The 12212-nt window shown below is 36.3% G+C and overlaps 1 protein-coding gene across 3 annotated transcripts in view; it reads right to left on the bottom strand.

The window, feature by feature from the left end:
* The window catches only part of Mcr (macroglobulin complement-related), a 662510-nt gene that overhangs the window by 408867 nt on the left and 241431 nt on the right, over positions 1–12212 (bottom strand). For 2 of the 3 annotated variants that reach the window (XM_081760841.1, XM_081760848.1), the window contains exon 2: positions 2820–2917. The exons of the other annotated variant lie outside the window; for it this stretch is intronic. The gene's annotated coding sequence lies outside the window, so the exon portion shown is untranslated. The remainder of the gene's footprint in view (positions 1–2819; positions 2918–12212) is intronic. 3 annotated transcript variants of the gene reach the window in all.

The following is a 12212-nucleotide window of genomic DNA, read 5'->3' as shown; positions in this document are numbered from 1 at the left end:
CAATGAGTTTGCCAGTTACCCAGTTTATTTAGCCAAATGAGACAAGCTACCGCCGCCTGGGGGCCTGCCTGTCGCTTCCACCATTTCATCTAGCATACTGTTCACAGCTTGCCAGCAGCTCGCGTTTAGGTAGGGATGGTAACAAAGTTTCGGTTCCGCGAGGAACCGGTTTTGTTTTCAGAACCGGTTCCAGATCTGGATTCGAAGAACCGGTTCCAGACCTGGATCCGAAGAACCGGTTCCATACCTGGATCCGAAGAACCGGTTCCAGACCTGGATCCGAAGAACCGGTTCTAGATCTGGATCCGAAGAACCGGTTCCAGACCTGGATCCGAAAAACCGGTTCCGGAACCGGATCTTCTAGAACCGGATCCGTTCAGACCCGAAAACCGGTTCCACCAAGAACCGGTTCTGGCCATCCCTAGTATTTATGTATTTTGTGTTTGTACTACAGCTTCAATGTGTGCGTACCAACCGCACGAATTAATTCCTAGACCAAATATTTTAGCTTAATCAAAGGTGAGAGAAGTTGCCCTTAATGAGGTTCGACTTCAACCTCTCTCGTCCTAACTCTCAATATATAAGGTTGAGGAATGTTATGGATGTTTAACTGTTCACGATTACATTTATGATGATGTCAGCAATACTTAGGGTCTAATACCAACTATTAACTTGCATACACCTGCCAAAGAAGGGTATTTTGCCATAACTATACGTATTTTTGTCCCTGTTCACGAAAGAACAGAAATGTAATTAATGGGAAAGGAAGAAGATGAAAGCGCAAAGACTGAGGAAATGGAAAAGGAAGCGTTAGGGAGCAAATGGGAAATTACAAGAATAACACAAAGAGAGAGAAACAGTGGGGAAAGAAAGAAAATCATAATTCCATGTGTGTGTATGAGTGTCAGTTAAGGAAAGGAAAATTTTGCCTGACGCTGTCGAAGTTCACGGAGTTGGAGAAAGACAAAAATCCACATCCACACACAAAACGTTAATGTGATTATTGCAGAAATGGCGAAGGTTGCTAAAGGTAAGTTAGGGTGCTTGATTGCGCTAGGGATTTTCAACAGAGGGAGGAGAAAGAGGAAGGACTTTTGGAGAATGAGGGATTGAGTTCGAGTTCCGATGAACGGAATTACCTCATCCCTTTTCGTTTTTTTTTTCTTATTCTTCTTAAGGAAGAAAAAATACCTTAAGACCGATTGACGATGAGGTTCAATTTATCGATCAATATGGGTTGGGGAGGAAGGTGATTTGGCGAAAGGGGGAGGGTGCCATTTATGATGGATGGGGAAAACTGGAGGGTAAAAGCGACGTCTCGAAAGGGAAGTTAGTGAGATTCCATGGGAGGAGGGGGTAACAATTTCTCTCATAAATCCCAGCTGCTGCTCAGGCGTCGTTGGAGTCTGCACCTTTGTTTCCTTTTGTCATCGCTCTATATACATATGTACACCCCACACGCACATCTCGTTTCGGAAAGGGAGAGCGAGAGGTCTTATTCCCACAATGAAACTCCGATCTCCTTCCACCGAGACAACTTCACTGTGAGCGTATAGCGTAATACGATTATTACTGCTGATTCCAAAATTAGTTCTTTATAAATAGTGTCCCTTCATCATCACTAAGTATCATCGTCTCAAACTTTCGTTAAAGACATTGGTAATTTTCGTGTATTGTCCCCGTATTATATACTAATGGATATTACACTCAGATGCTGTTTTGATGTGTCTATCTAGAGAAATGCGCTGCACCCAACGTTGTCTCTTAGGAAACCATTTTTCCCTGTTATCTTTTCACGGTAATTTGAACATTGAAAGGATTTGTACGCGCGTCTTCTTTTGGAGCGTAGTAAAATATGGGTTGGGAAGGAAGTGTGTGTGTGTGTACAGTACACCTAAAGTGAACTACTGAAGTATGAGGTATTAATTTACTTTTACGTGTACATCGAGAGGGCGGAGAAGGGCGTGTTTGACGATAACTTCTTCATCAAAGTTATATTGTATCTTCAAAAAGAGAATTTAGCTTTATTCACAACCCTTAGTTCACCCTGGGTGAATGGTTCGTGTAGAAAATAAGCTTTTTCTTCTCTCATGGCCGGGGGAAGATTTAGGAACTCAGCGGAGAGAGAAAGAGATTGTTTCCAACGCCTACAAATACCCTGTAATCAAGTCAAAGAAATTTGTTCCTTTAACTTTACTTGAAACGTTTCGTATACTCTCATAGCAACAGACGGAACAGTGTCAAAGATGCACGTGTTCATTATTTCTCTACATATTTCATTAAGACCTCAAATATTCTCATATTCAACCTAAGAACGCAAATTACTTTCTTTAGTTCTCTGATATAAATTTTGATTTAAATGAAATTTCTGGTTTTACGTTCCACGCTTATGAAAGAATTGGTGGAATGAGCATGTCAGAGGAGAAAGGAGAACAGTGAAAACTGAGGGGAACGATGTTGTCCACTATAAACTTGTGTGGCCAAGAGTCGAACTAGGGACACTTTGCAACAGGTCCAGTAAAACTACTTTTCTACCACTGAGCTACTGTGATATGTATTTTCCTTCTAATAACCATTTTTTAAAAACTTTATAATATATGGAAATTACTTATAATATATGCAGTACCAGACAAAAAGCACATAAATCATTCTGAATACATGTTACAAAAAGAAAGGAAAAAAAGTAAAAGCACCAAACCCAACACTAAGAAGCAAGATAAAATATTGCAGAAGTAACACCAGCAGAGACACAGTGCGGGATCCCACAATATGGCTTCCCCATCCATTCTTTCCGTACATTAACATTGTCACTCACTTACCTTCAGGGGTGATGATGTCAAATGGGCCTCCTACGTCACCCACTTCCCCCGTTTTCTACTTCCGGAACGATGCCTCCGCGACGGAAGCCTTCAGCTTCCTGCAAAGAAAGGCAATACCATATCACGTTATTTTGTCCAAAAGAAAGGAAAAGAAAGGGGGAAGAAAAAAATATGAAAAATGACATAAAAAGGGCAGGATTTAAAAAAAAAATGTTTATGGAGAAAAAGAAGATGATAGACGTGTCAACGATGAGACATGGTTCTTTCTTCTTCTTCTTTCTATAAAGCTCCGCTGCGGAAAGCAAATTCAAGTATTAATAAATTCGTCAACTTCCTTCAACCAAACAGGTGTTCTACATTGATTTTTCCTATTTAAATTTTTACGATTAATTCCCATGATATAGAAACTCTAAGTTCTGTAACAATTGAAGCGTAAATATGCTTCCATACCAAAAATACGTACAGGCTTACTATACACAAAGACAAAAATCAGGCAACAAACAAAATGAATATAAGAATTGGAATACCATATTATTCACCATAAGTGGCGACGTCCAAATAGAGTTGTTTCACAATTTTAATTAGGTTGGTGCCGATATGAGAATTTTATGACTTAAAAAAAAAAGAAAAAAAAAACAGAAAAAAGTATATCACTGAAATTTCAGGAGGTCGTGAATAAATTAAGTAAAACATTTAAAATCAATTTGCAACGACGAAAAAATTCCTGGAAACTATAAATTTACGCAAAGAAATCACGTTGTAACCTCTTGCATTCCAAGTGTCATTTTCCTATGTGCGTGCTTTAATACCACGTTTTCGTTTACTGTTAAAAGACCGTTATATAGGACATAGTTATTGTGCACGCGCGACGAGAGTATTCACATTACTTTAAAAAAAAAAATATATATATATATATATATATATATATATATATATATATATATATATATATATATATATATATATATATATATATATATATATATATATTTGCATTGTGGAACAATTGGATTGAAAAAGGGGGGAAATTTTGATGTTCTGAAGGCATTTTGTGCTTCTTCAGGTTAGCAACACTAACCGGAGATCACAACGTTTTTTCCTTTTCCGATCTCGAAATATAATCCCTAATTTGCTAATTGTTTATAGTCAAAACAACTACATGTGTGTCGTAATCGAATGTTCCCTTAGGCCTGTCATCTACTGAGACAAAAGATTTTTATCTTTTCTGTCAGTAAGGTGCTGTCACCTAAGGAGAAATAGTAGAACTAACTTACGCCTTGCATCCACTAAAAAATTTCATCATCTCCAGGATCATACGTTTTCATGACATACACTGGTATCCTTCAACGGATTATTTTATGACATCCACATACATGTCACTGGTACCCAAGGAGTTAATCAAGGCTGTACCACGGATATGATGGGAAATCCGAACCGTTTAAAAGACTAAAAATTGCACTTTTCTGGTGGGAAGAGGGAGAAAGACATGGTAGGCGGACAATTCTTGGTTACGTATCACGGTCTCAATAGGGTTGACATAGGTACATTGGATTTTAATCAAATTTTTAGATTTTATTTATCATTTCCGTTTTTGAATTAAGTCCCCTAACAGTCAATCTAAAACAAGGTGAAGTCCGCTGACTAATAACCTCTGAGTAGGAAGTTTGGAACGTTACAAGCAAAAGTGACCATATACTTACTTACACATCTTCGCAGTAATGTTGGTTGGTTAATTTCGAATTTAGCATCCCGTTTAGTGCAGAGGCTATGAGACGTGAACCGGTGACAACGTATGATCTGAACCACATGAGATGATTCCGGGGATCGAACCCAGGGTTTCCCGCGTCGTACGCTAACCTCATAGCCTTGAGTGTGTTCTGCCAACAACCAAACAAATGGATCAATCCAAAATATAGCTTTCAGTACTGTGAAGAGAATATTTCTCTTTCTATGGCACACTAAACTGAATTACAATTGATCTACTCTTTCTGAAATTATTCTCTAAAACACTAAAACATGAGTGTGTAGACCTGCAGTACTTTTGCTGGTTACTATACAATGGACGCCAAAGTTCCTTGAATCTGATTGCTTTATACATTAGCTTCGGAATGAAAAGACTAATTGGAATGTACTAACTTTATATAATCACTTAAAGAGAACATATTTTTTTCTAATTTAGAAAAAAAAATCTATCATTTACAAAAGTTTTGATCCTATGTTAAGAATTTTTGTAATCGGTTGGATACCCTATATTTTTTTTTATAAGTTTGTTGTTTTCTGAAATACTCAGCAATTGTTATTCCACGGTCCCCTGATTTTATAATTTTATACTGTTGTTTTATAAATTTATGGTACTGTACATCTATTACGCACTATAGTAAAATCAAACAAGAAATTATATAAAATTACATGTTAAATATACAAAAACTACCAAATACTCTCACATGTTACTGTGGGCAATATTTTGGGTGCTTCCTGCTCATTTAAAGGGAACAGAATTCGTCCGAACTTGGAAATCTCGAACAAAATTCGAACGTCTCGTATGAACATTTGATTGCGTGATCCGCACACGCCTTTTCTTCTATTCTAAGTCAAACTACAAAATACGCAGAAACATGAGTTAAATTATTTAAAATCAAGTCTAAATACCAAGTTTTACGCTTCTAAATTTAAGAGATTTTGAGATAAGGACATATTATAATAATGACAACTCCCATCCCATTTACTCCCCACTTTTCTTTCTTCCCTTCTATGTTAAGTATCAAAAAACGCTGCAACATGAGTTCAATTATTTTAAATTTTGAGATAAGAACATAATAATGATAACTCCACCCGTTTACTTCCTATCTTTTATCTTCTCTTCTATGTCAAATATCACAAAATGTGTTTAATTATTTTAAATAAAAAGTACGGTACAAATATTAAAATTTCAGGTCTCTAAACGTGAGGGATTCCGGGGTACGGGCATATTATTATTATAATTACAACCCTCATTATTCTCTTTCCATGACCATGAAAAAAAAAAAACTTATGGTATCTTCCAACAATAGGTGGAGCTAGGAATTGTGTACTGGGGGAGGGCAGTTGTGGTAGACTTTTTGGTCGGTCTTTGAAGTCTTGGTAGTTGGCCACTGGCCATCTTATAGGTGGCATTTTTATTTTTGTCAAAAAGTTGCGGGGGGGGCGATGCCCCCCATAATTCCACCCACGCTTCCAGCTCATATTATATGTATTGTCCACATTTCCAGTTTCTAGTTTAAGCAGTTTATCCCAAATGAATCAGTCAGTGAAGATTACTTCTTTTACATATAGAAGTATGTATAACAAATTACGAAATTTCAAACTCAATTTTCAGAATATACGAAGAGCAATTTTTACAGGAGTTTAATAATAAAAACAAAAAATAATTATCAGAAAATGAAAGACGAACACAGAATAAAGAGATACTGTATGTAGAATATGAAACCTACGAAGACTAGAGTTGAGGGAGTCACGTCTTATGTTTCGTCTGTTTCTACGGAAGAACTCCGTCTCGTCTCGCATTTCGTCACTAAAATTCTCTCTCTCGTCTTGTCTATATCGGAACATCTATCGAAAAAAAATCTTTGCTCGTTATCTGCAGATATCATGTTGTGATGACAGGCCTGCAAGTTATTCTCAAATAGATCTGTTTGTTTCCTACGAATAAGAGACAAAATTTTTTAAAGACTTTTGAACATAACCATACAATTGGCCATCTCTGTGTGCTCCAGAAGCAGTTTTATGGACAATCCTTTGTAAGATTTGTAACTTATGGCAGACCAGGCGCACATCCAGAAATGTTTGTTCGGAGGGGTCCAATAATACAAAGCATTACGTTTATGTAATGTGGAACGGGTATTACGCTACACTGAAAACAAAAAGAAAAAAGAAACAAGAAAAAGAAAATTAATAAAAAAAATAATTTAAGTACTAACAGCTATACTATCACGAAAAATGATAAAATTATATTGTTTTTTTATCAGAAAAGAAATAGTACAGAAGATGAGCAAGGTCAAATCTTTAGTCTACATCAGTCATTTCTCTGCTAAACAAGTATAATTTTATTAAGAAAGTATACAAATGTATGTCAAGGTACAAAGTCTGAGGGGAGGGTGTCTGGATCCGGTGGACCTCCCCCCACGTGGGTGCACTCCTGGGGCAGACAATCATATAAATAATAATAATAATAATAATAATAATAATAATAATAATATAAATCCAATTTTCAATAAAAATTGCTAAGTTGGCCATTTCTGCAATCTGGCCAGTGCCTCTTCGTAGCAAAGAGGTTAATGCTAGTGCATGGTTCCGGATTCGATTTCCAATATGAATATTTGCTTCAGATAAAAACTTGAATAGTCGTTGGAATTTCACTTCAAACAGTAGATCCTCTTTTTTATAATATATACATCTAAAGGTGCTAAATATATAAAAGGAAGGATTAACAGATTCTGAGTTTTTTTTTTTTTTAAGTGACATATGATTCGAAAATCGCAAATCAAAAATTTGTAGCTCTTGAATTCTTAACGTCTTCAGCTAAACATACTACGTGATACGCTTCAAAATAGAATCGAATTCCGTATCCCCCCAACAAATAAAATCCCAAGCCCACACGGATCGAAGTCAGATTCTGATTCATCTCTAGCGCTAAAAGGCCCGCCTCATAAAACAAGCGTTATCAGACTGCTCAGTGTTTCAAAGCTTAACGCTGAAACAACTTATGTTAACGAGAGGTTTTTTTATTACATACTTCTGTGGAAACTTAAGATAAGAAGCTCAGAATGGATGGACAGACGTAATTTGCTGTTAGCTTTCCGAGAAAGCCACAGACACATTAGTGTTTTATTATTTCTTTTTTTAAACAATTTCACTTAAAAGTACGAAGGATACATTTACTTTCATGTACGGTACATCTGCGGGGGAAAAAATTCAGAATACTTTCTCTTTCTTTCTTTCTTTCTTTATTTTTTCTTTTTTTCTTTTTTCTTTTTCTTTTTTTTTTTTAACTCGCCAAAGGGATGTAATATAAATCTGGAGACTATGTTGAAACGACGCCAATTTTGTGGAGAAAAAATAAGAAAGATTGTCTTTAGGCAGACGTTCTTTTCATCTGGATTGTATCTTTTGCGTTCAACATCACTAGCGCTAAAAGTGCCAACTTCAAATATCAAAATAATCACTAAAAATAAGCAAGTTCTCTTATAGTATCTTTTTTTTTCTTTTGTCTGTCTAGACAATGATAGTAGTAGATAACAAAAAAATATCGCTTAACATGTGCAAAAATGCTTAAAGTCTAGTCTATTCATCTATTTCTTCAAAAAAGAAATCATCTATTTCTTTATTAGGATGTCCAAGAGACGAGACGAGATATTACTGTTATGTTTTCGAGATGATAAGGTTTAGTTCTTGTTTCATGGGTAATCATGGGTGCCCGAAGAGGAGCCAGCCTCCCTGGCTTACGAAAATGTATTAAATTTCTTAAGATTTTCTTAATGCAAGGAAAAAAAAACGTAATATAACCAGGGAGATGCCCCCCCATAGAAAATTTTCTTCGGGAGCCCATATGAGTAATATATTCTATAGAACTACCTGAGACAAAAGCCGATTTCGACTTTCTTCATACAGACTTCCTGGCTTCCCCCCCTTCCCCCCTTCTGAAGAGAATCAATTACCTAACTCCTAAAACTGTTAACACGAAGTACAAAATACCCAGTTAAAAAAAAAATCAAGCATAGGAATTGGTAACACAACACCTAATCTTTATCCTTCCAGTTTCTTAAATAAAACCAGGTTACGCTATATAGGTAGTTATTACTGAAACATACTTACGAAACATGAGCAAAACCATAGTAGATGTTTTCGGAAAACTTCAAAGAAAACTCACGAGTAAATTACCCATTGTGGATCTTTTCAGGAGAAATAACTTACAGTATACTGTAGGGTTGTTAATGAAACATTTATTTATGAAGCACCGTATATACAAACAAAATCACCTGAAAAGAATTTTCCTCCAAAAGCAAACTTCCCAATCTGGATGTTAAAAAAAAAAAAAAAAAACTCATACTACCTATACCGTTATTAATGGAATTTTAATTTATGAAAAACAAAATTGTTAGAGCTGTTTTTGAGAAAATAATAATCTTCTAGTTTTGCTCTCTAGTATACTGTCATTTTGGGAGGAAATAACATTTTAAAGACCGCTAGAGAATATACGCATAGAAGTGTCAAATTTCGTTTCAATACGTTGAACGGTATGGGTTCTAGACGAGTGTAATACATACTACCTAGGTACATATATTCTGTCGAACATTCCTCCCCCAATCCCGACATTTTTTTTTTAATTATCATGTAGAGGCCACGAGCTGTTTTAAGTCTGTTGAAATTCCAAGTCCAAACTTTTCACAAATATTATACGAGGGCGAGTCAAAAATTATCTACACTTTTGTCATAACTTTTCTTAAATTGCGCACTTTGTCTTTTGTACACTCGTCTGTGAATGTGTGATCCTACATTTTTTTTCCTTCTGTTGCAGATATATCATGGCTGCTCCATTAGAAGTTTGCACCAAAGAGGAACAACGAGCAGTGATCCGATTCCTCTGGTCGGAGGGTGTCAAAGGGTCAAACCTTCATCGCAGACTATCATAGCAATATGGGAGAGGTGCACTATCACGTAAAACTGTGCTTTTGTGGCTCGAGAAGTTTAAAAGTGGCCGAACAAGTGTAAGGCATGAAGAGGGACCAGGGGCGGTCATCAACGTCCACTACAAATGAAAACATTCAGCAAGCTCGAGAGATGGTTCTGGCAAATAGGCGAATCACTATTGATGAGGTAGCATTTGTTTTGAACATCAGCCATGGCTCTGTCCATCAAATCATCCACGAGGAGCTCGGTTTTCATAAAGTCTGTGCACGGTGGGTACCAAGGAAGCTTACTGCAGAACACAAGCTCACTCGTGTTAGGGTCTATCAACGCTTACTCACTCGATTCAGCAACGAAGGTGATGCATTTTTAAGCAGAATAGTCACCGACGATGAAACATTGGTTCATCACTATGAGCCAGAATCAAAGCGCCAGAGTATGCAGTGGAAAAACCCTGGATCTCCGACGGAGAAAAAAAAATCAAGACTGAGCCATCCGCAGGAAAGGTTATGCTAACTGTGTTTTGGGACTCACAGGGGCTCATAATGGCAGAGTTCATAGAGAAGGGAAAGACGATCAACAGTGCGAGTTATATTGAAATGTTGGAAAAGAACCTGAAGTCGACAATTCGCAACAAATGCCGAGGTTTGCTGTCGAAGAAAGTTTGTTGTTGCATGACAATGCACGGTCACACATGGCTCACCACACTATTGAAACCATCAACAAGCTGAAATTTGAGTTATTGGAATACTTTCCCTACAGCTCAGACTTAGTTCCATCTTACTTTCACTTGTTTGGGCCAATCAAGGATGTTTTGCGTGATTGCCGATTTGTCACAGATTTAGACGTGCAAAATGCGGTGCAAAAGTGGTTTCAGGACCAATCGAAAACCTTTTATTTGGAAGAAATACGTAAGCTCGTTGACCGTTCAGCCAAGTGCATTGATAAGGAGGGAGATTACGTAGAGAAATGATGTGCATAGTATAACCCTAGCTTCATGTAAATAAACTGTGGAGTGAAAGGTGTAGATATTTTTTTTACTTACTTTTCCTCGTACTTTCTTCTCTCCTATCCCCCCTCAAAAGTAATAAAACCAATTTTAAATAATAATGGATTTAATGGTCGGAACTGCATAAAAGTTGTGCTTTGTATAGCAACATCAAGAACAGTTTGAAGAGAAGGCTTTTTTTTTTTTTTTTTTTTAATACATGGTAATTACGTAAGATTGCAGTACGAGTAGTTGTTGTCATTAGAGATTTTGGACTCGTGCGTTGCTTCATAAAAATATATCACGAACTTCATGCAAAACCCTCGCACAAAGACCCTACACGTCGAGAAATACACTTTGTAAGAATTTTTGCTCTAAATTATAATTTTATATGTTGAACTGAATGTGAAGAACCACCGATACAGCTAAGATTTTTTAAAATAGAAGTATATTAGTAGATAACGTAAAGAAAAGGTACAAAAGATTTTATTGATCTCATATAAAATGTACCTATAAATCCTCATGTGTAGGTTTCGAGAAAATCACTAGAAACTTACGAGTTTGTAAACCTAAAAATTAATACTGTACAATTACCAAGCCTCCTACTTTTGATGATTATCATCAACTTTTGCATTAGAGACAGTACACAGTATGCGGTTAGTGAAATACAGCTCAAAACTGTAATTAAATCTTAACCTTGTATTTTTTATTTAAGAGGTCCCATCACTGCGAAATTAAAATACCGCTAATTTTACAGTTATTATGTGATATCTTCAAATAGATAAAAGATAATCAAAAAGTGGAACAAGACCTCTCTAGACAATATTATTTTACATGAGGCACCGTTATCACGAGTCACCTAGTAGCTTTCCGTTTGCAGTTAGATATTTAGAAACGCGAAAATAAATGCTGATTTTTTAATGGGTTGGAAATCGAAAGCAGATAAGTGAGTCGTAATAGCGGTATCACACGTAAAATAATATTGTCAAGCGAGCTCTTGTTCCACTTTTCGATTATCTTTTTATCTATTGAAAATATCATATAATTACTGCAAATTAGCGGTATTTTAATTTTGCAGTGATAGAGCCTCTCAACTAAAATAATGTGGAAAGACGAGACACATGAATTTATAGATGACATTCAGCTGAGCAAAATGACATTGAGGCAGGAGCGTCATTTCAGATTTTGCTTGGGGGGCAAGACCCATTAATAAGTAAAATTTGGCGTTTTTCACTGATTTACTACTATTCTATTAATAAAATCTATATAAATCTCAAACTCAGGGGGGCAATTGCCCCTCTCCGCCTCCCTTAAATGTCGTCCCTGGTTTGAGGATAAATTTTAATGCGGACTTTTCGATTTTTTTTTTTTTTAAATTAGAAAATCGAACTTATGGTGCGCTTAAAAGTATTCTATTCGTTGCCAATGAATGGCTCGGGTGAACAGAATGGTATGAGCCACTTTCGGTGAAAATGAGTTATTAGGCGGAATAGGTTGGAATTGAACTATAGAACAGTATATAGCAAATTTAATTTCGGAAATGTACCTGCAGATAGCTGGGGAAGCTTGTTTAGTAGTATGTCACCACATTGAATTGTATGAGAATGATGAACCTTCTTTCCCAGTTTACTCGAATGTCAGAAAATGTGACATATTATTGTGTTCTCCCGAGTTGCTCAATTGTTGAGTTTTTTAAACTGTTGGAACAGATTGTTTATTTAAATCCTGTATTTGCAAATAAA

This window comes from Thermobia domestica, chromosome 1 (assembly GCF_964235325.1).
Source record: "Thermobia domestica chromosome 1, izTheDome1.hap1.1, whole genome shotgun sequence".
NCBI classification, from domain to species: Eukaryota; Metazoa; Arthropoda; class Insecta; order Zygentoma; family Lepismatidae; genus Thermobia; species Thermobia domestica.
The sequence above is the reverse complement of the archived record's forward strand: the minus strand, read 5'-3'. Positions and strand labels throughout refer to the sequence as shown.